Source organism: Buteo buteo, chromosome 4 (assembly GCF_964188355.1).
Source record: "Buteo buteo chromosome 4, bButBut1.hap1.1, whole genome shotgun sequence".
Lineage (NCBI taxonomy): Eukaryota > Metazoa > Chordata > Aves > Accipitriformes > Accipitridae > Buteo > Buteo buteo.
In genome coordinates this window covers 41,428,118-41,452,572 of record NC_134174.1, presented here as the reverse complement: position 1 = coordinate 41,452,572, position 24,455 = coordinate 41,428,118, and the positions used below count along the sequence as shown (strand labels likewise).

At 39.3% G+C, this 24,455-nt stretch overlaps 1 protein-coding gene across 8 annotated transcripts in view; it reads left to right on the top strand.

Annotated features, from left to right (window-relative positions):
* ZMIZ1 (zinc finger MIZ-type containing 1) overlaps positions 1 to 24,455 on the top strand; it is a 363,572-nt gene that overhangs the window by 137,678 nt on the left and 201,439 nt on the right. The window contains exon 4 of one of the 8 annotated variants that reach the window (XM_075025639.1): positions 4,716 to 4,837. The exons of the other annotated variants lie outside the window; for them this stretch is intronic. The gene's annotated coding sequence lies outside the window, so the exon portion shown is untranslated. The remainder of the gene's footprint in view (positions 1 to 4,715; positions 4,838 to 24,455) is intronic. 8 annotated transcript variants of the gene reach the window in all.

The following is a 24,455-nucleotide window of genomic DNA, read 5'->3' as shown; positions in this document are numbered from 1 at the left end:
CGAAATTGTGTGTGTGGTAAGGCCACGCTGTCTTCAAAGCAAACTTTTCATATTCTTGAACTTTGGACTTCTCAATCTTCAAAAACGGAGTGAATGACAGAATACCTTAAATGCCTCCGTATGTGTTTATATTTAGTAGGTGTAAAACCACTTACACTGAGCTAACTTAGTGCAAAGGAAAAACATCTGCTGAATTAATTTTCATGAATTAGATGGTTCTCCTAAGTTTCTGTGTTGTGAAACGGTGGCCTCCCAGCCAGGAGGGGAAGAAACATACGGGTATAACGATCTGTTAAATAAATGAAGCAAGTGAATCGTGGGTAAAAAAACATGAGTGAAAAAGAGATAATGAGGGAGAGCAAAAAGCGCTCATATGCAAAGAACAGTGGATGGTGCCTACCTCTCCATCATGGTCCCAAACCCCTAGAAGAATCAAAGGCTTTGTTCTTACTGGAGAGACTGAAAGAAGGTAGAGTTCAAAAAATAGCTTTGGGTCAAAAAGGAGGGAGGAGAGGGAGATAGTATAGTCAGTGAGATGAGTAACTTCAGATAATGTTTGAGTGTCTGAGATGTCATTGAGAGAACTGCTGCTTATGAAGAGGCCTTCCTTAGCTTATATTTTCAATATAAAGCTACATGAAATCAATACCTGAAATAGGCTGCTCTGGGTGCAGGTTGTCATTATACCCTATTTACTAGTCTCTGTTGATCCTCTTTTTCCATGTGTGTGTTGCTAGGACTTCTGAGGCGACGTGCCTTGTTTGTCTTGTGGTGGTAAGCCAAGCCATTCTATAAATCCTTCCTTATGAATTATGGAGGAAAAAAACCTGTCCTGTTCCTTAACTGGTTAGGACTTTTAGGAGGACAGTAAAGGCTTTTGTGTAATTTAGCCCTTGTACTTGTCCTTAACTGTGTCCTCACTTACAAAGCTATAAATTGGCATGAATGCTGAACGTATGCTCTAATCCTTATCACCACTGTATCACCTTGAAGTCATGACTGAACTTTTTTTTGTAATGCATGGATACAAGAGATGTCAAGTCAAACCGCACAGAAAACTGAAGTCAAACCAAGTTTTTCTAAGAGAAAAAGTTGTTTTGACTAAAACTTTAGGAAGGAACTATGGCTATATCAGTATTGCTGCAAATATTTACACTGTTTCTCTGAACCTTACCAATTTTTTTGCCCTAGGAATAATGGCTGAGTGAGAGCCTGGGTAACTTGTAAGAAATGCATATCCTAGAGGTAAATGTCAGTATGACAGCTCTTGGGACTAGATGTTATGTAAGGATTTTTTTTTAATTATTCTTTTTTTTAGTAGAACATGACCAGCTAGAAAACATGTATTTCTAGCTGTGCCTTACTATTACACTGTTCAACCCTGATCTGCAAAGCCCCTAGTGGGAGTAAAAGAGTAATTTGATTTCTATGCCATTATTTTTGGCTCCCTCAGGTCTGTCTGCCAGAAAGAGTGGTAGTGCGGTGGCACCAAGTCTAGTTGGAGACCAGTAGCTAGCAGCGTACCCCTGGATTCAATACTGGCTCCAATACTGGTCAGCATCTCCATTAGCGATGTGGATGATGGAGTAGAGTGTACCCTCAGCAAGCTTACAGATGATACAAAATGGGGAGGACTGCCTGATAACACCAGAGGGTCGTGCTGCCATCCAAAAGGACCTAAACAGGCTGGAGAAATGAGCTGACAGGAACCTGATGAAGTTCAGCAAAGGGAAAAGCAAAGTCTTTCACTTGGGGAGAGGAACAGCCCCAGGCACCAGTATTTGCTGGGGGCCAGCCAGGCGGAAAGCAGCTTGGCAGAAAAGGACTTGGGGGTCCCGCTGGACACCAAGTTAAACATGAGCCTACAATGTGTGCTTGCTGCAAAGAAGGCTAACGGTATCCTGGGCTGCATCAGGCAGAGCATTGTCAGCAGGTCACGGGAGGTGATCCTTCTCCTCCGCTCAGCACTGGTGAGGCCACACTTGGAGCGCTGTGTCCAGTGCTGGGCTCCTCAGTACGAGAGAGACACAGACCTCCTGGAAAGAGTTCAATGAAGGGCCACGAAGATGATTAAGGGACTGGAGCACCTCACATATGAGGAAAGGCTGAGAGAGCTGGAGCTGTTCAACCTGAAGAAGAGAAGGCTCAGGAGGATCTCATAGATGTATATAGATATCTGATGGGACAGTGCAAAGAAGACAGAGCCAGGCTCTGTTCAGTGGTGCCCAGTGACAGGACAAGAGGCAGGGGCACAACCTCAAACATTCTGCGATTCTGTAACTCTGGTCATGTTTTCAGTGAGGTGGTTTCTCATGCATCAGGACCTAGACTGAGGTACGCAACTGATTTTTGTGTTAGCTAGGTATGGTTTTTAGTGAACTTGGATGTGATAATTTCAAAGATTACCACAGAATGAAGTCCGAGGGAAATTGCATAGTGAGCATCACAAGGCCAATACCTTTGCTGTGAGATAAGGTACCCTTGTAGGTAGTGTGGCCTGAAGAGTGGGGATTGGGTGGTAAGTGGTGAAGCTTTGTAGCAGCAGAAATGGTTTCGTGTTGCTGAAAGTCCTTTCCTATATGCATCAAAAATAAAAGTGATGGTAGGCTTAATCTCAGACATGTGTACAAGTGTTTTGACTAGATACCCTCTGGATTTAGAAACAGGGTAGGATCTAATATGCCAAGGAGGAAGGTTTTATTTAATTTTTTTAAAAAAGTTTTTACAGGTTGAGTCCCTGATAATCTTAGCAGCAGATACCTGCAGTTAGATTTTGAGGAAGTAAGTGTGTTCTGCAGGCGTCTCAATATTTTAACTATTCCAAAAAAAATAAAAAAGTGAGGCATAATGCTATCGAATGAGATACAAGAGTCTGAAAACCCCCTCTCAATAAACTGATATGTTCTTCAGGAAATTGATGATATATCAAAAGCTGTTTCTTCAGATAGCAATCACTGGCTTAGCTGCCCAAAATGAATGTGAAATTCGAACACTGAGAGAAGGCTGTGTCTGGTTATAATGGTGCTGGTTTTGTGTACAGAGTTCTGGGCTTATCTTGAAAGGGATTCTGACACAAAACAAAGCCAATGAAAACTGTTTCAGCCAGCAGTACTTTCTTCTGACCTTAAGCATTTCTTGGTTTATGTGTATGAGATTAATTCAAAGACTACTTGGTGTTTTCTTTCTTTTTTTTTTTTTTTAAATGAGCAAACACACTGGATGAAAACAGGTCCTGCAATTAAAAGATATATGTATTTAAACTGAGGCATATTCTCCCATACAGGAATGAAACTATGAATGTATGTCTGTCTTTTAAATCTTTGTGTACAGGGCATAGAAGGCTACATCTGTGGTGGTGGTGATGTTTTTTTCTGTTAGAATAGCTGGATGTTTTCTTCAATTAATCTTTTTTGTGGCTAATCTGGAAGTCTTTGCCACCACTGTGGAAATGAAGCAGTGTCCACTGGACCAACTGGTATCTTCCATTTAAGTCTGTAGTAGAAGGAACAGCAAGACACACATGACCCATTTATTGTCTGTGTTTAATAGATTGTATCTCTTGAAAATGACCATTCATAAGTTACTTCTGTTAAACTAGAAGTCACTGTTGTAAAGCGTGCTCTTCGTTCACAGGAATGCTTGCGGAGGGAGGCCTGTTGCTGTCCCATTCAGTGGGGCACTAGAGCCCCAGAGGTCAGCTGTGGGCACCGGGCTGCTGAACCTGGGACATCCACTGGGAAACATGAGAAAGCTTTAGAGTGAAGTTCAAGTTTTGAGATGTGGGTAGATGTGGTTTGGTCAGTCAGTGTATTTGTGTTTTTCAGCCCTGTTGGGATGCTCTTTATATTTAGTGTGGTGAGTAGCATAAATGGGCGTTGCTTGCCTATGTTGAGCCACTGCCTAGGTGACCAAATATACAAGTGAGCTGATTTTTGCGCTGAATAGTTTTTTAACAAGCTGGCATAATTCCTGCTAGTTCCACTTTTCATATCTACCTAAGAAAATGAGTGATCTTTAGTGTTTGCAGATGATGTATTGGAGTCATTAATTATTTATCTTCATGACTGCATGTGTGTGAGAAGGGGCTTGGTTATCCCCATTTTACAGGAGACAGACAGGGTATGAATTGACTTGTAGACTGTGCCTGCGCTATCATAGAGTGCTCCTTAGAATGACTCTGCCTTAAAGCTTTTCAAAATCTGCAAGGAAGGGTGTTTCTCATTATGCTATGCTTTATTTTTAGAGGATTCAAGAGCAAACTGCTGCAATCACCAGACTGGAAGGAATATTGCCTTTGCTTACTTTTTGTTTAATCTCTAAAAGTCCTTATCAAAAATTGTTAGTGTTTCAAAGTCTCATAATGGTTTAAGAGTCTTGTGTCTACTGAAGGAAACCCAAACCAGCTCAATTGTTTCTTTTGAGGGCAAGGTGCAGTGTGTTGTTTGTGCAGCCAGCCTTGGCAATGCCTTCCCCTCCCCAACTTCTTTGTCCCCCTTCTTCCCTTCCCCCGCCTCCCCAATTATTTTTCCAGAGACCTTGGCTTGCTGCTTCTGGGGCAGCAGCAGCAGCTGCTAGTGCTGTCCTGTAATTCTTCCATCTCGGTCACAGGGGACTGGAAGGGAAAAGACGGTCTGTCTCAGCAGCAGTCCACCAGCTGCCGCTATAATCTATAATGCGTAAATTTGCAAAATATAGCTTTTAATTTTGCTTTGCAGACAGAATGAAAAACTAGAGTGCACCACCACTGCCATCATTGATTGATTAATAGAAATTTATGCTCCCTGCTCCCCGGTTCAGGCTCGGACAAAAAGTACTTGGAAGTGGCTAAAAATAAAAGGTAAGAATCCTGACAGACTGTCACACCGACGCAGTAATTAACAATACAATGTTATGTATGTATGCTTGAGAATACGCTCTAGATAAAAGCTGTTGAGTAACACAAAAATATTCTACTAAATTATAAAATTATGCTTAGGGTCATAATACTTTCTGAAGTACATAGATAAGCAGGGCTTCTTTGTTACAGTGTCAGTGAATGAGGGAGTTCCACAGATTCCGGCGTGAGTAGTTTTCCTGAAAATGTATATTGAAACATATTTTTGGTTTTGAGGCTTTTTTTGAGGGAGAGAGAAGGGAGGATGAATGAGAACAGGCAGCGTAGTTACTGTTCTTTCTCTGCTGTCTGTGAAGTTAGAGTAGCAAGTACTGCTTGTTTTGTGTCCAGTCATACACCTTGAGTAAGGAAATAGCACATAGAAAAGGTAAGCAATCCCCAAACTGCCGTTAGAAATGGATTTGTAACCTCTTCAGTGTGTATTTATGAATGACGAATCTTTTTGTTGGACCATTCAAGAACCACCAGCCAAAAGATGGCTGGAATTTGTGAAAGAGCTTGTCTGCACTGAATAGTTTGACTCAGTGGGTAGTTCAGAAGACTTGAGCTATAAAACACTATTCATCCATACAAATAATTCATGTGGTTGTGGCGCACACTGTTGGCCAAAGAAAGATTGTTGTGTGTATAGCTGAGAGAAGTAATTTTACCACAAGTCAATTTCGCAGCTGATGTCCCTAGAGACCCTGTTGCCATCTTTGTTTTTCTTTAAATGGTCTGAAGTCCTTTGTCGTGGATGTTGCATGGGAACTGTAGTGCATGAAGGCTAGCACAGAAACGTTTGTATGCCAAGTCCTTATGGGGACCATGAGACGGTCTGTGTCCAGGCTTCCTTGCTGGTGGAAGAACTCGTGGCAGCTGGCTATCTGCTTTCCTCAGTTGGTTTCACTGGGGGCAAGGGACTTGGAGAAGCCAGCTGCCATGTTGGCATGCCTGCTAGGGGTTGTGCACGAGGGACATTAGTAGTGGTGTCAGTTGCAGACTGCTGCCCTCCAGCATGTGCTACAGAGTAAATCCAAACGCGGAGCAATCACAGACCGCATTTTGACAGTGTGTCCACACTTTAACTTTTCTGCTAAACATCCGCAAGTATACTAGCGTGCAAGTTGTACTTTTTTTGCTAGTAATTAGAATATGCTGGGTCCAAACCAAAGCTTCAGATGCAAATTTGTCTGGATTTGGGAGAGAGCAGATCCAGACCTTACCTTTGTGGAATAAGCTAACTCTACCGGTAAATGCACCCATCCCCAGAATCACCATTTCTGTCCATCTTATGTGATACTAATGTCAGCGATCTTATGTGAAAGCATAAGCATACCCTAATCTCACATGACATACTACTTTCAATAAATGCATTGTACCGACATGCTGGCAGAACTAAACTAAATTTAGATGTGTCTTTGGGACTCCAAAGAAAAATAAAATAGTTTAAAGAATCAACAAAGCATACCATGTGGATGGTGTGCCCACATTATCTTAAATTTGTTGGAATTTTTTAGCATGTGAAAAATACAGCCCCAAGGGTACACCATGCCTTCCAGCTCCAGGGCAAATATAGTAAGGAGAAATTATATAGTGACCCATTATTCAGGCACTTGGGAGGTAAGAGAAAGGAAGAGGAGTGTTTTGCCCTGAAGTCCTTCCTCATTATTTTTTGTTTAAATAAACATGGTATGCTCAAATATTTTATATAACAGTGGTGCTCAGTGGTCTCACTTAATTGGGCAGAGAAGTCAGCGAAGCGCACACACTTTGTGTAGTTTGAATGCAGTGTTTTGAGTACGCTACCCACTCGCTCATAGGGAGGGGATAGAAATTCAACAACAGAGGCTGTTCTCAAGTAAACCAGCAGAATTCTTGGAAATACTACTTTAGCCAAACTTTACAATATTGCATGTTACTAGTTTTTCAAAGTATCAGAATTGACTATTGAAAACAATTTGAGATTTAGACTTCAAACAAAGACTGTTAAACTGTGTTTTAAAACTTCAGTGGTAGCAAACCAGATTGAAGCTTGTTAACTTCTGACTAGGTGGCAACAAAGGCCTCTAGGACTTGCAGTGAAGTTGCTAAGAAAGCAAGCTTCCTTTTCCAATACATATTTTCATTTGCCTTCCTATTGTGGTAAAGGCATCCACCATATGCCAGTGTTTTCTGAGCTATGCACTGAATTTTTTTGAAGATTATTGAATTAGTTTTTTCTTGACTTTTCCTTCCCTTCAAAATTAGTATCTTTTATTGTAACATTAGACCAGTCAAACTCCGGAGCACAGCTTCTTCCCTACAGAGATGGTTATCTTGGTGCTACAAACAAGACCCTTAGTAGATACTGATACTTACAGCACAGGCTGTTTTCCATCCAGTCTGCAAGGGCTGATTTTTGGTGAGAACTGCAGCATTAAATTCTGAATGAGAACCAATCTTTCCTCTTTTCTTCCCCTGCGGGGATTTGATCATTCTCTGCAGCTTCCTGCTTAGACATTGTATGCAGGGGATACCACTTTGGGGGCAAAGCTAACCTGGGAATAGCTAAAGGAGTGGTTTTGAGGGAATACTCTTGAAATTTTTGAGCAGCTGCAGTCTCACTGCGTATCTCCCGTGTAACTGTTTACATCGAAGTTAGAAGGTGGCTCTTACCGTTGTGTCCTGTCTATGAAACTTTGGCTTGCAGTAAACCCATAGTCTAACCTGTAGATCCATTCTGGTGCTTAGAATAAAACATTTTGAAAAAAGAAAGATAGGAAATTGATATTAGAAGAAGATGTTTCAGAAAAGGGACCTAAAAGCACACTGCAATCTCCCTGAAAGAAAAGGATATCTAGACAATGGGAAACTTAATTTTTTAATTCCTCAGCCACAAAACTCCGTGGTATTCAGACCTCTTAAAAATCCGTAGTCCCCCAAACCTTTTCAAGGGAGGGAGAAAGAAAGGGGCAGAAAAAAATACAAGTTCTAAGCTTGCCTAACATGTCACTTGGGATATCATCACTTCTGTTTGTCCTTCGTAAACACAGTGCTAGATCAGGAGCCAGAGGATAATCTTTCACTCTAAATTGTTTTCCTGTAATATCTGAGGCTGCACAGTATAAAATCAAGAGTGGAGAAGGCTATCCTGAGTCTCTCGCTTTGCCTGCTGATACAAGCATGATTTCATTATACAGACATTTGCTCCATTAATTGTGATTATTCCTAATCCTCCATTTTGCTTAATGGCAAAACATTTCACTGGAGGAAAAAAATTAGATTAAAGTAAAGACTTTTAGACAGTAAAGGCTACTAATTGAAACCTGCAAGGGATACCCCCATCATGGAAATTCAAAATTACAGAAGTTATTACTGAGATAACTGGAGAAGTGATACCTGAAAATCCTCAAACATATACTTTGGATTCAGTTTTTGCATGGTTTAATTCACTAATTTTTTTCTTGCTCTGTAAACATAAGAGCATAGCTTTAGTAAATGTGCACACATGTATGTGTGTGTACAGCATGCATTTTTTTGTCTTCTTATGGAAAGTAGAGGTTTTGGTTGTGCATGTGTGCCCATGTGGACCTCTAAAAGGAGATAAATCACAGATGGGGATGCTATAACGTTTTGGTTATTTCTCTCTACTTTTCCTTGTGTGTTTGGGTTTTTTTTGGTTTTTTTTGTTTGTTTGTTTGTTTTTTGTTTGTTTTTTTTAGGACCTGTCTTCTCCTGCAGTAACCTGGCATTGAGGTCTTGGAATAAAATATTTTTCCCTGTGCAAAGCTTGGGGCAGGGGGCTGGGGTGGTTGTGTTTGTTTTTTTCCTCCACAGGCTCTGGTATACAGCAATGTAGAGGTCTTGTAGTTTTTATTCTCTTGAGGTTGGTAATACTTTAACCAAAGGAAAGGAAAAGGAAACCAAAGGAAAACTGAGGCATATGAAGGTTTCCCTACCCCCTCTCCCTCCCACAGCTCCTTTCCTGTATGATAAACCCCCGGCTCGCAAGCACAGTTCACAGATGGGTGTTGAGTGCATAAAAATATGAATGTTGATGCTTATCTGAGAAGGTCAGCCACATTGTGTGCCTTCACTGAGTGTCTGTACAGTGGTAGGACAACACTTTATAAATGGATTTTGAGGTTGCATAGCATTTGTTAAGGCTTTTGAAAGGAAGAAAATAATATTTGAAAAGACAAGACACCCCCACCCCCCCAAATATTTGCCAACAATTCCTGTTGCTTTCAGGAGTTTAAACCTATATAGTTCTGGGTCTTTTGAGTTATTTTTTGGTTTCTTGTTTTAACACATTTTTGGATGCATAGTGTAGCATGTAGGTTGTATGTGTCATTAAGGAACCCCAGTAAAATACAAATTCATAGGGTTAAAATTACTTTCCCTGAAATGATCTATTTTCTGGGCATTTTCTGTTCTGCGTCTCCCTCCATTCCCCCACCCTCGAGTCCATTAGGCATAAGTCGGATTAGCTGAGTGGCTCTTATCAGACCTCTTTTTCCTGTTACCCCCAGATAAATTTATGTGACTTAGAGTCAACTCCAGGCATAACCTTATTCCTGCTGGGGACAGGAGCTGCATTTGCTGAAGCTCTGTGTTGGTGAATAGTACCCCACTGTGCTCTATATGGGAAAGTGTGTGGGTGGCAATTTACATGGTAAACAAAGGCAGGCAGGGAAGGAAGATAGTTAAGCTTCTGTTTCTTCATGCTTTAGATCTCCTTAAAATGTGTCTGTTGAAAATTAGCAGCAACAAATATCACAAAAGCAAGATCAGTGTAGATTTTTCTACTTTTAAATATCAATCTTTAAGTAAAGGGATTTTTACCTATGTTTGTTGTGAAATTAAATTTATGATGTAAAATTAAATTTATTAATATAATTTGTCCTGATTTCGTGGTAATAGCACGTATCTGCAACTATTCCCTTTAATGATAAATGGAAACCTTTTATTTCATCAGCAAAATAGTCTCATAGTCATCTGTAAGATCATCCCCCAGCTCCTGCCGCCCTGAACAGGTTCTTTGCTTGTTTGTCATCAAAGGTGTAGGGAGGCAATGTGAATTAGATGGCAGGGGACGAGAGAGAGTGTCAGGAAGTATTGACATCCTTATTTGTGCTGTGTATCTACTATGTGACCTTGGACAAGTCTCTTCACCTATGCCATATCCTGTTATTAGATTATAAATCTCTGCTGGGAGAATGCTTGTCGCAGTTTGCTTTTGTATCTGGCAAAGGGTCTTATAGATATTATTGTAAAACAAATAACAGAAATAAGGCTAGCAAGTTTTCTTTTCTGGAACACTAGCCTTTGATGGAGATAAGGATTTCTTTTTAAACTTGCTCTCCTGCTCTGCTGCCCAATTTAGCTGCAAAAAGGTTCCTTCACTCTGTTGCCTTCCTAGTCTGATTCTTGCCAGCAATGTGCCCCCCCCTTGAAATTTGCTATTTATTCAGATAAATAAATGTTGTGAGTGACTGTGTAGCCCTTGAAAAGTTTTGGAAATGCATTCTAAAATGCAAAAACCAGCATGTGATTATTTGCAATATTTTCTCCTAGATTAAACTAGGATTTTTCTGTGGCATTGGTGTATAAATTGTGTATTTAAGTTACGGTCACAATATATGCTTCCTCAGGGGAAGGCTTGTCATTCAGAAGCCGATCAACGTGATAACTGTTACCTACGTACATGCTAACAAGCAAGCTCATGCTGCTTCAGGGAAGTAACTGGCTTATTCCATGTGATGAAACTCCTGTTCCAGTTCACCTCTTGTTTTGAACTGATACCCTTCATGCTTGTGTTGATACTGGAAAGGAACTTCACATGGGAGACTCTCCTTTCCAGTTCACTGACTTGCATCCAGGCCACTTGCTGACGCTGCTGTGCAGAGAAGCTGCTGGTCCGTGTGGAAGGAGAGCTTGTTGTGTAACGCAGCGTGTCACAAGGGTTTTGCCAGTGCAGTTGGCCACAGACTGAGCTCTTTCCCTATGCTGAGTTTGATTAGCAGTGCGGTTGATTTGTGGGAATTCAGCTCTGTCTTTTGCAGGGTTTAATATTAGAAATTTCATGGACTTGCATGTCATTGGGAGGGAGACCTTACTTGCTTCTGGTTGCAACTCTGTCAGCTTTTCTCTGGAAAAGCTTGCAAATGTGGAGGGGCAGATTTCGATTTTTTTATTTTTTTTTTTTTTAATTTTTTTTCCTCTCTTTTCCTGTTTAAGGACTTCTGGGGTTTGGGGGGTTTGGTTTTTGGGGGTTTTTTTGGGTTTTTTTAGAAGAGTATTTTTGGGTTTGGGTTGGGATTTTTTTGTTGCTGTTTTTTGCTTTTATGGCATTCAGGACACTGGAATTATATTTTTCAAGGTTTTTGCTACTAACACACCACCAAATTTTAAAAAGAGAGAGAAATAAGATTTCCAGGTGATAGTCACTTAATTCGAGGACTTGACTCTTTAATTACAAAATAACACTTTAATTCAAAATAACATAAGAAAGATTACTTTTTAATTGTTTTATAATGTCAGAAGGGATAAATATGTCAGTCTAATCTATGCTCCTGCATAGAGCCAAGAGTCTCCTTTCCAATAACATTTCTGTCAAGCTGTTTAATTTGTTGAAGCTTTAAAAAGATGTCATGTGATGCAGTAATTTAAACAGTAAAAAATTAAGACAGTAGAAAGAGAAGATACATGACATGAATGCAACATAATGTGCATGTGGTTCCAGTTGCTTTGAATAATACTCCTATGCTGTCCCTGTTTGTTCCTTGGGCGTGACTTTGCTAATAGCAGTGAGGGTATTGACTAAGGTCTTTACTGATAATTACTTCCTAAATATAATTAAATATGAAGATGGTGCTAGCAAGATGCTAATTGGCTTACTAACAAACTTGGGATTTTCACCTTCCCCGAACCACTAGATTAGAGCACTTGGTGCAGCAGTTCTTCGACAGTGGAGACCACCGGTCAGGTTGCCAAAGCCAGCAAGTATGGTGTCTTGTGGTGTCGCGGTGGGGACAGGGGCTTTGTGCTTAAGGCACTGGCAAAATACTGCTTCAATAGCTGTGGGACCTTAGGGAAGTCACTCAGTCCCACTGTCTGAAAGAGGAGTAATAACACTACCTTTGTTTCTTGTCTGTTTAGGTTGTAAGAATAGGTGGGGGGGTGTATTTCTAAAGAAAAAGTTGGTCGTTAGCTTCCAATGTTGCTGTAATACAGGCAGGCTTAATAATGTGTTTGCCATCGTGCAACAAAACCATTGTGGGTTGTCTGTATTAGTGGGGATATGCCATATTGCAACTACACTGACTTTCAGCTATGATCAGCTGTTTGGAAAGGCCCCAAATGTTGCTTGGACAACCCACCTTATTCTTTCAAAAGCCAAAGCTTTCAGGGCGGCAGTAAGTGTAATTTTCAAAAGCAGGCTGGCATAGGAGCACTATGAGATCCAAAAGACAAAAGGAAATGGAGGCTTTAATGAGCACCTTTGTAAAAGTTAGCATGCAGCTGGTCCCCAGCGAAGCACGCCGCTGTTCAAATACGTGGTGTTTGTGTTGTGTGTGCGTAACTAATGGCCGTGATTCATGAGGAAGCATGGTTTGGCCTGGGACGGCTGAGCTGGTTTCACCTCAAGCTGTCTGGTCCCTTTCTCGGAAGCTTGCTGTACTGCAGCAGGGTTGGCAGAGCTGCTCACCAAAGCAGCTGCTGACCTGCTATGAATGACAGGCTGACATATGAAGGTAAACCAAAAAGCAACGCTGCTGACAGAATAGACTTTGTAGTAGTGGTCTGTCTATGATACCTTATGCATTAAGCCTTGAACTGAGACTGCTGCAGAAGGATGATGATGCAGTGATGGTTTTCAGTGGGAACATGTTTCGGCAAAAGCTGAAATCATTAGTCTGCTGTGAAGTACTTGTGGACAGTTTAGAAAAAAAAATTACTGAGAGTCATTGGCAGCAAAAGCCTCTATGGCTTTTTTAAAGCAACCTATTTTTGTTGAAATTTCCTCTCTTCATGGGAAAAAAAAGTTCTTGCATTATTGCTGTTTTGTTACAAAGTCAGAAAAAGTTTAAGTTATCCCCTGATTTCTCAAATACAAGGGGTCTATAGTTGAGGCCAAGCATAGGAACGTACATCTGCTGAAATTAGTCGTGATACAGTGAAATTTTTTGGTCTCAGTTGGTATTATATTGGACATGATTTTAAATGGACTTGTTGCCTCACTTAAGAGTTTTTTCAGACCTTTGGGTTTCTCCTGTAACTGCTCTCAAGAGCTGATTTTTATCAAAGTTTCATTATATAAATCTTTTTCAGTCTTGGGAAGATAATGCGTCCTTGTGCAAAACCTGCATCTTGCTGAAATCGATGAACAGCAAGGCCCAATTGCTTGCAGAGCAGTGGTATTGTTGCAAGGTTATCAGAAGGTTAAAGGTACAAATCAACTATTGGCTCCAATAACTCCTATGAGGGGAAATATGGAAAAAGATATCTCTTTTTGTAAATGAGATAGCATAGCGCGCGACTCTGCTAGATTCTGACCTTTGCTGTATGAGGTGGAAGTGCAACAAGATTTTGTGACTCCAGGAAGAGGAGATTTAGATGCTCCCATTTGGGAGCATTAGATGCTCTAATGGGAGGTGAACTTTTGCAAAGAGCATTCATAATGCTTGTCATGGGTTACTATTGTGTATCCTTTTTAGGTGGTTGAGGCAGGTACAAGAGGCATTTTACAGCATTTTTTCACGTGCCTCTGAACTGCTGGGTTTGTTTGGAAGAAGAAAGAGAAATACCACAGAAAGACTATTCTTGAAATATTTGTGACCATTTGGGAATCGGGAAGAATTTAAAATCTCCCAGGATTTCTAGACCAAAGTGATGCTGGTAAGTATGTCAACTTTTGGAAGCCAGCCCAAACCTCCAAGAGTTTGGAGGTTTACATAGTGCTAGTGGCAATTAATGATGCCCGAAAAAAGATATGTGTTTTGGGTTTTGAAAAAGGAAAACTCACTGTGATATATAAAACATAACATATTTTAAAGCATTTTGAGAACTGAAGAATGATTTTGGTTTCTTCTACTCTGTCTTCCCTCCCTCCCCATTTCTATTCCCAATAAATCCGCAACACTGAAGTTGTGGAGGTGATTTAAGAAAAGGAGACTGGGCGACGTGCTTCCATGTGAATGGCAGACATATTAAGCATACAATTCTGAACAGTATTCTGCTCTCTTACTTGAAGAAGCATTTCTTTTAACATTTAACCCCATTAGCACCTCAGCATCGTAAAAGATGATGGTAATCTGTTTAAAACGTTCTGTTTTGATTATTCCCATACATGTTGTCGTCCTGTGTTTATAACAGAACACATAGTGAATTTAAAAACCTTGAAAATTCCTTATTTTGTAATTGAGAAATGTATAAGAAATAGGATTTTTCAGGCAGTCTGAGTTTCCATTGCAACTGAACTAGAAATCCAGTGTCTTTTAAATTTCCTATGAACAAAAAAGTTTTAGAAAAAAATTCCTTTGAAACTGGTGCCTCTTAAATGCAGAATGCTGTCATCCTCCAGTTTCTCCGTAGCTTTGTCTACAACACCATTCTGTAACAAAAATATTAGTGTACCTGCATTGTTGCTTGAGCTCTGAGGAGCTGCAGTGGAAGGGCAGTCCTGACCAAGACCCTGGCTTATCTTGGTCATTGACTCAAGAGCAAGTCTTGATACTGCTAATTATTAGACCTGTGAAGCTTTTGGTATCTAAGGCAGGGAGCCTTAGTATTTTAAAATATTTCATATTCAACCTATGTTTTCTGAGGGAACTTCATTTCATCGGGAAAGCCTGTATGAATCATTAATCCTGGGTCCTGATCCAACAGGGAGCTGCACGCAAGCAGAAACCTGCCTGTATGGAATTTTCATGAAGGCTTAGTGCCTCTGAGTAGTTTCTAAAAAGCATGTTCAGAAGTTTAGAGCTAAAGCCATTCAGTTTAGGTTCCCATAGGACTTTTTTTAACTGTCCTGGAAACATCAGCTTTCTGTGGCCTGACCTTGCTGTGAAAGGGCTCTCCATGCAGGGGTCCTGCAGATCCCAGCAGGTAGGAGGAAAACGGGAGCTCCCAAGAAAGTCACCCCTTACCACACTTTTCCTCTCCTGGGTTTTAAAGGCCGTTTGGCAAGCTTGTTTGCTTTGGCAAAATTTGTAAGCAATGAGCAATTTTTGAGAAAAAAAAATACTAATTACTTACCAAAATAAATGTTCCAACTGTTACACTATGTTTTACAGTCACTTTTTGTTTGCTTGTTTATTTTTAAGCTCAAACCATTGAGAGGTAATATGTTTCTGCAAATTAGCTTGTTCTTCTGTGGAGCTTGCGTTTGAAAACAAACCAAACCCCAAAACATTACTGCTCAAGGAGAGCAGATGTATCTTCTCTTTTGTTCTATTAGCATTTGTTCTGCTTTTAAGACACAGAATAAACTGCAATTTCGGAAAGTGCTGTTGTATAATGCTCAGTGATAAAATGTCTGCAAGTTCTGGTCCCTTGTGTATTACCTACAGTTATGAAAAGGGAAACATGCTCATATCTTTATGATAACAAAGAAATCAGTGTGCTCTGTTTTTATATAAAAAACTAAATTTTATGCATTTAAAGTGCCTAAAATGGTAGTGATTGAAGGAGCTGGTAAAGGTTTTAAGATTTTTGAGCTATAAAAATATTTACTCCTGCCACTGTTAAGACTAGAGTTTGGAAAAGCACATGAACACATGTTTAACTTTAGTCTTGATGTTATTTTGTGGAGTACTTAGTGTGAACCTAATTACATGTGGTAGTGCAGTCCTGACTCAGAGCTATGATGTCAATCAAATAACTGAAAAAGGACTAGTCGTGCCATGGAGCCATTAAGCCAGCTCTAGGAACTCCAAGTGTTGGAGACTGATAAGTCAAAGGATCTTGGCAAAACTCTCTTTTGTGACAAGAGTTAGAAGTAAGTATTTTTGTGATTGATTGGCCTATTCTGACCAGGATATGTAGGTTCAGTTTGGGCTCTATCAGACTTTTTTGTGTGGTTTTCGGGAAGGCACTGGATCTTTCTGTGACTTAGTGTTTGTCCTACCAAAAGAGGTGAAACTATTTCTCTCCTGACAGTTCACAACCTTGAAAATAAAGCTGAGGCCTGTAAAGACTTCAGCAGCAGATGGACTTGGATCTTTTAAATATCTCTGAAAATTATTCAAATGTGGTCTTCCAGCATCACTGTAATATAAGGAAGACTGTGTTATGCTTTTCTGCATTCCAAAGAAGGTTACAGTTGCACTTGCAACATTCAGAAATAGAACTGGTTCCCCTGATCCCACTATCTTGTTGTTGGTAATGATGCTGTTTTGTCAAAGCAGAAGAGCTGCTTGTGTTAGTGCCAGTCCCACAGGCTAGTGCTGCACACCTTTTCTAACAGAAGGTATTTCCTAACAGTTGGTATATTTTCAATCAAAAGATTTGTTGCAGTCTCCATAAAAATGAAAACAAAACCACAGGGATGTCCAAGTTGAAAAAGCTACAATTTGTGGCACTGCTCTGTGTGATTTTTAATCACATTGGGCAACATCCCAGGGGTGCCACTTTACCATTGCAGCCAGCCACTGACTTAATCTTAAGTAGGATTTTAATGAAGGTCCTGGTGAGGATGTGGGAAAACATCCAATAAGGGTACTAAAAGTTACGTTTTTGTCACTTTCAGCTTCTGTAAGGTAAGAACTCCTTTTTCCAAAAGGTACTTTGGACAGATGAGAGTCACAACTCTTAAGGTTTTCTCTTTCCCTCTCTCCCCACCACTTTTTCTTAGGCTTCAGCTGAGACTTATTTTTGTTCGTCAGCTAGTCCAAATCCCCTCCTCAGCCTGAGAACAGTTGCAAATGCTGTCTATTAAGATCAGCTTCATCCGTTTCGCCTTGGAGATGAAAAACTCCTACCCTTTCTCCCTCCCTCCAATAGTGATTGCCTTCTGTAAACCTGTTTCAAAACCTCCGTTGTGCTGAAGAATGTGGTAGGGGATGGAGGAGGCATGGGAGAAGATGCACTGGGGAGGGTAGCGGGGGAAATGAGACTGATTCAGTGCCTGGTTATAGATACATTTCTCTAGATGCTCTACAAAGCTTTAGATCTTCACAAGCTTCCTCCCAAGTGCCTTTGTTCTTTGTATAGCTCACTTGCAAACCTGGCATGTGGAATTGTTTTATTCAAACTTTAGTGAAAGACAGGATGTACCTTAGAATTAGAAATATGATGGGCTGTCAGCCGCTTCCCCAAATTCCATCAGATCTCTATAGTTCTTAATAAATGAACTGACAGCTTATTAACCAAATGGTACAACAGGAGCTTCGTTCTGTTGTAAAGTTTTAAATCATGTTGTTCTAACAGGTATGCAATTTATCTCTACCTCTACCTCTTTGGGAATGAGAAATGAATAAGAAAAATTCGATCTCCCCACCCCCCTGATTTCTGGCAATATTAGTAAAGAATTTGAGCTATGTATAAAGTTAAGATTGGATATCCTGAAGAAATACTATCAGGCACGGAGAAGTTAAATTACTTTGCTGCCCACAGTTAAGTGAAACTTGGAGTATTAAAGAAGTTTAATGCTTTTTTGTTCAGTTTTGTGATTCCTGGTAAACAAACACTGTATCTAACAGCAAAAAATTATCTTTAGTTAGGTAAGCTACCACATCTTAATTAAAGTCTCAGCCAATTAGAGGTCTTAGACTTTTTCATCGTTACGTGATTTGCTTGGTAAAATCAGTCTGAGGATAAATCAGTAATGAGTGAGTACTGTTGCTGGCTGCATATTGTTGTGCAGTTATGCAAAATAGTGTTTTTCATCCTCAAGTTGTGGAAAACCCTTAACATCGTGGAAATTACTACTGAGAATGATTCCTTTGTCTATCTTTTCACTTGGAAGGTCAGATATGAGTGAAGAGAATTAGGGAGTGCAGTGCTTTATCAGGGACCAGCTCTTTTACAGTAATTAAATAATACAGTGCAAGAAATGATGCTTACAGCTGAAAACTCTGCATGTGATTTTCAGAGAATCAGGTTGGAACAAACTGAGCAGGACTGGAAAGTGTTTAACATTTCATTGAAGGTACTAACCTGTGTGACAGTCTGGGCACACCAAAGGGGAAATCAATCTCCTAAATATTTTTTTTTTTCTCTGTGAGAAACCATGGAATACTTCACAAGTGAGATTTGAGCTCTGTTATGTCTGGTGGCCCCCAAACAAGGTTTCTGTTAGTGGGCGATAAGGAGGTGCAGCCTGGTTAAAGCTGCTGTGCCCAGGCTGCCTTGCGCGATGCTGGGGGGGAGCCTGACTGGCAGGGCCGGGGCACAGCCTTGCGTGCGGCGTGGGAGGTTACTGGGCGAACTGGCAGCGTTGTTTTGCATCGTTGTAAGCTGCCTTGTGGTTAATAACCTCTGCAAGTGGATAGGTTATGCTGAACTTTATTAATAAGCATATTCATCTGTTGCATTGTGTCTGTCATCTCTGGCCAGGCTTCACTGAATCTTAGACTAAACTGTTCTTTGGGTGTTATTAGTATGTATGACAAAATCTTCTCTGGCCAGTATACATGAGGTAAATTTTCTACCTTGCTGCTTTAAATAGGAACATCATTTTCCTCAGTACTGCCTTGATCACAGGCTAGCTACTAGTGAGAGCTTAGGTGGCTTGCTTTGCTTTGAGAAACACGAGACGTTATCAGCTCCCTTCCAGCAATAACTGGCTGTAGCCTGGAAGAAAGCCATGAGAGAGCTGAAGTGCTCTAAGAGTATTTGTGAGAGTGACAAAAATCAAAGTTTTTGTCTGGCTTTATTCCTCTGGAGGCATGTGCTGTACTGTTGCTGTTTATTCCAAAAAGCGAGAAATGGAAAACACTATGTGCACTTTCATCAAGTATTTTTACTAAGCAGGATTAGTTTTTTACCTTGTGTTTTAATCTCACTATTAGATTTTTATCAGAACGAAGATGTTTGCATGCACTTGCACCTTTTGAATACAGCTGTGTTCCAGGTGCCAAAAATTCCTGCACTCACTTAGGTGGTGTGTCTCAGGGCTTCCTCTTGGGTGGGTGAGATGTGGGAGAGATGACTGTACTGGCGTGTAGCATTCCGCCATCCATCAGGGGAAGCCTGCTGAGCCCTGGGTTGTCCCCAGCAGCCATGGTGCCAACCAGCTACCAAATGCACTTTGATATCTAGGGTTTGAGTTGGCTTGGAGAGAACCAGGAAGCTGCAAAATTGGATGTGATGCCTTCCTTGAAATTTAATTCTGTTTTTTCTTTGTAGGAGACTGTTCCGTATGTGTTAGTTTCCTTGAAGTTGCCATGCTGGAAAATAATTAGAACTGACCTTGGGAAAACAACAGTGAACTAAATTAGTGATTTTTTTTATTTTTTTTTTTTAAGGCAGCTGTCTCCTTGCACAGTTGTTGGCAAAGCTGAGTGTTAAGCAGATTACTTCTGGGTTGAAAGTCACAACTGGTGGGAATCTTTGGATGCTGAGGTGGAGGGGTTTTGCTGTGGGGTACAAGTTAAGAATTTGAAACAGAGAAAGAACAAGATTGGTTTACCAGAGTCAACTGATGCAGAGTTTTGTAGATTTCCTCTGCACCAAAATGTTACTTTCAATAGAGACATTTTGAGTTTCATGTTGAGGCTGTTTGGTGATATCCATATGTTTTGCCTTTAGAAGCAAGTGTTTTTTAGCCTAAGCAAAGCTCTCCTCTCCCCCCTCCTGCTTCCCCCGGTCTCCCTTTGGAAATCTATCATCCAGATGTGAATTATTCCAGCATGTGGAGGCTCTAGTACGGTTCTTGAGTCTGAGCTTATGCCTAACTCCATGTCGGACTAAACGTGTTACTATGCTTTGCTGTTGCATCCTTGGGAAGCTTCCTGCTTAAGTGCCAGTCGCTTCAAGTAAGTAATTTGCTGCATATGAATTTCTTCAAGAACCCTTGTAATGTTCCAATGAAATGCAAAATCCTTATTAAACAAGTTCTCTTCCTAAGAAATACAATATTACTTTTTCTACTATAATAGTAGAAATAGTATTTTTAAAAGTGATTTCTCCACTTAGATCTTCAGGCTGCATCCCACATCCTGGTCCTTTCACATGGTCCAAACCGAGTTCATGCATTTCTTAGGACGAGCAAAGAAATTCAGTGGAAGTTTTTTCTCTGTGTTAAGTTAGTGATTCCATTTATTATACACGGACACTCACACGCATACCTAAATTATAATGTAAATTTATAATTATAATGTAGGTTCAGGGTGTATGGGGTGGGCGAATGGGGAGCGCAAGAGAGAACACACACTAGTCATTATGTGTGCTAGGAAAAATTACTACAAATTTAAATATTCCATAAACATACCTTTGAAAACGGAAATTAAAAGCTAATGTAACTTTATTTTTCTAACCAGAGGACAATTGTTTTCTGTGTAGGAGAACAAATGAACCACCATAATTTGGTCAATACTATCAATTAGAAGAGGCTGAAATGTAAGCATCCTTCTGTTTTGAGAATAAGTCTGGGTATTGGACTATGGCAATAATAAATAGACTTTAGACTATGGCAATAATAATATATATGGGAGAAATTACTATTGATTCTGACTTACTAATCAATGTCAAGGTTTGAGTATTGCATAGAAATAATAATTGCTTACTTTTTTTTTCTTTACCCTCTCTTCATCTTTCTAACCTCTTTATGTCCTTTCCTAACGTATTTGGTGGATGATAGCAAAGAAAATTACTTGAATGACAGCACATGTGGAAGAGATTAAAACCAAAAATGAAACTCTTGAGCACATAGTTCAGTAAAAATATAAATCTCTTCCCTTTTGTGTCAGGAAGAATTTAATCGTAGCGAATTGATAAGTTGCTTTGCACTTCCATGTTCAGATACTGCAAGCCTATTGTTCAATGCTTTCAGAAGGGATTTTGGTCCCTTGATCTCAAAAACTTCTTTCCAGCATTTCTAATAGAAAAGATTTCACCCGCAACAAAATAACACACTGAATAATTAGGCCACTTACCTAACAGCATGTTTTGAGTCAGTGCCACAATCAGGTATTGAACTCAAGAGTCACTGAGTTAATAAATAATAATATATAATAATAATAAATGCTCTGAGTTATCCTATCTTCTACAACAAATGTGTCAGTGAGATGAGCTTTTTCTGGTAGACCTCAAAATATGCTTGTCTTTTAAAGCTGTGTTTTCTTTAAATACATGAAAAATACTAACTAAAAATAACAAACTTTTTTTGATCTTGCTGTATTGGTTGAATGAGAATAAGAATCCACGTAGGGGATAAGTATGTCAGTAATACATACACTTTACATGGAGGTGGTTTGCTGGAGGTATTCAGAACCAATTTTAGCTGGATGGGTTGTCAAAGTCCTACTGGTTCCTACTGGAATTGGCAAAAAGAGAACATGAACTTGAATGTTGGCGGCTGACGTCTTTATTTACGTATTATCCAGGTATTTGGAGATACATAGACATAGTTCGGACACCTCTTAACCAGAGAGAGTTAGCCTTTACATTTCATGATGGTGCAGCTCAAGCATATTTTCTATTTCTATTAAAAAACCCCCTCATTTAGTTACATACCTGAAAAAAAAAATGTTACACAAGAAGGTGTGTAAATATCCTTAATGGAAATTTCAGCTGGGAGAACTTCCAACTTAAAAAAGCTTCTCTGCATTCCGTACTAACTGCAAAAGTTCACAGAGCTTTAGTATGTATTTGTTGGTAAATATCAATATGGAAAATTTTTCAGAAAAGCAGCAGAGTGCAGTATTTTGTCAGACTTGCCTGAAATATTTTGGGTCGGAAAAGAGATTTTTTTTTTTTAAATTATTTTTTCTTTTAGTGTTAAATCTCAGTGTACAGCTTCCTTATGGTACCTTGTAGATCATTAATAGTATTTTTATGTAACATGTGCAATTAAAGCAATTGCAGATTGTTCACTTATATGGGTAACAGTCCAAAAATCGGATTCATTTGAGTCCCGAAGCAAGACCAAAGAGTACAAAATAGAGTAGAAAGGGTTAAGGTCAGCTTTTTTCCAAACATAACTGCTACAGGGAACCTACTTACCACAGCTTTATTATGCCCATTAAAATCTTAACCCCCAAATTTTTAAAAGGGCAAAAAGATAGTATGTTTAGTGCAACAGAACTTTCATGGAGTTTCATAACAAGGCCAAATAGTATGTATTGCCATATAGGAGATGTTTACCTGTACTGGGGTCACCAGCCCTAAGAGTCCCCAGTTCAGATCAGCTGTTTTTTAGAAGTCACTGATGTGCAAGTATTTCAAACTTTCATATCGCTCCCATGAGAGATTCCTTATGAAATAGTTTGCGATGAAAGAAATTTCAGTAAATTAATTGTTTGGAAAGTAGTTGATTTTGAAAATGCTTTTTAAGCATTGGTTGTTTTTGAATAGTGATTTACCATTTCCCTGAGGTACTTTTTATTTGTTGATTAAGATGAAGTAAAAAAAAAAAAATAAATTGTTGAACCTCTTTTTGAAAAAAAAAATTAAAGATAAGACATTTTAACTCAATCTTAATAAGTTTATCAATGGCAAGTAGAATAGAATTTTTTGAGCAGGTCTGGTCATCTAATGTTGTTGAAGACTGATAAGGGTATATTTTGTCTGATAAGTTGTATATTACTCTTATAGTTTACCCTATTCTTTTGGTATCCAAATCACTAAGTGTATAAGAATTTGACTTTTAATAGTCACTCATTAAATTAAGATCTGTGTACTGTTGCCTACCTCCATGGAGGAAGCAGTTAATTCTTACATTGGTAAACCATTGACCTAAATGTAGTACTTGGACATCTCTCTCTGAGAAGCTTTCTTAATTGTGTGTAACAAAAACTTGCTGCTCTGGAAACTTTTTAGAAATGCTTCCAAAAGTAAAAATTGATCTTCTTGTCTCCCCTCCTCTCCCTGCCCTTCCCTCCCCTGCCCTCCCCTTCCCTCCCTCTCTCTCTCCCATCATCATGTTGAAGAAAATATATCCTGCACATGAACTGAAGTATGACTGTAGGCTGGCTGTTTTAATCAACACATGCTTTTCTGATGGATTCTGCTTATGCTAAAAAGATAAATGGTGCAACAGTTAGAGAAACGTATAGCTTTCCTTTGAATTGGTCTTTTGTAACAGAAGTAAATTATCCAGAAGGTACTCAACCACAACACTTTGATAATACAGGTGTTTAAATGGTAATAGCTATTGGAATTGGAATGGGAGTGAAACAATAAAGTCATTAGGGTGTTACAACATGAAATTAAGCTATCACTATTACCGAGCAATATTATTATCCTAAAGTCTGCAACTCGCAGAGCAAATGAAAACAATGTAATACTCCTCTAACAGTAGTTTACATTAGGACTTAGTTTAGCCATGATGTTTGCTAGTGTTGTAATATCTTTATTAGACAGCACTCGTGAGCTGGTGCATGGCATTGTAATGCAGAAGGAATAACATAGAGCTACTGAACATCTACCTGAGTAAATCCCATTCCCTACAAAAAAATAATCTGTTGCTCAAAATTTTCATCATCATGGTGTCTCACATGTTATGGTTAGCAAGAATGTAGAATATTAAGAACTTTGTGCTTAACATTTAAATTACTTAATTACCTAATGAAGACTTAGATCCTGTTGACTTCTCTAGGTATCTATATAATTTTAAGGAAAATTCTTGTTGTTTGGTTGAAAATAGCTTTCAATTTGTTCAGTAATTTCTCCTGAGATGAGGAAGAATTTATGATGTGAAAATTACATCTGTGTTTCTGAATATGATGGAAAAAAAAGTACTTCTAATTAATTTTACTTGAACATGTCATATTCTGGGTGGATGTTCAGTAGGCCAGTATTCTCTATTCAGCAATTCATTCTAATAAAACCAGCGCAGGGTAAGCCTAATCATTTAGGGGCTAATCAGCTTGCTTAGAGAGAGTTGGAACTTCTTAAATGAAAACTTTTTTTGGTCTGAATTTAAAAATTCCCTGGCAATTTTTACAACCATTGTAAATTTGTAAACATTGAATCATCAAATGTGTGCTGCTGCTTCTGTTGTTGTTGCCACCACTTATTAGTGCGTTAGTGAAAAGAACATATCTACTTTCCCTGTTCAAACTGCGCTGAAACAATTCTTTCAGTTATTTATGATATTACTAGGAGGCACCCCACCTATGACCTGACTGCAGTTTGCTAGTCGCTATACATGTGTAGATAATAAAAGGAAAAGTAGTTTTAAAAAATATAAAGACAATATTTTCTTTTTCAAGAACCTGCAGTGTTCCAGTGCAGATTTAAAAACTACTACTGCTACTTTGGGACAGATCATAAGCCAATACACATTATCACAGTGTCATAGAAGCAGATGAAACGAGGGCAATAAACAGCTGATAAATTACTTCCTTTCACTTGTATAAATAAGAATTTTCCAGTTCTCCTATCATCTACACCAGGAATTCCCAGCATATCTTTGAGGGGTTCACTGCCACTT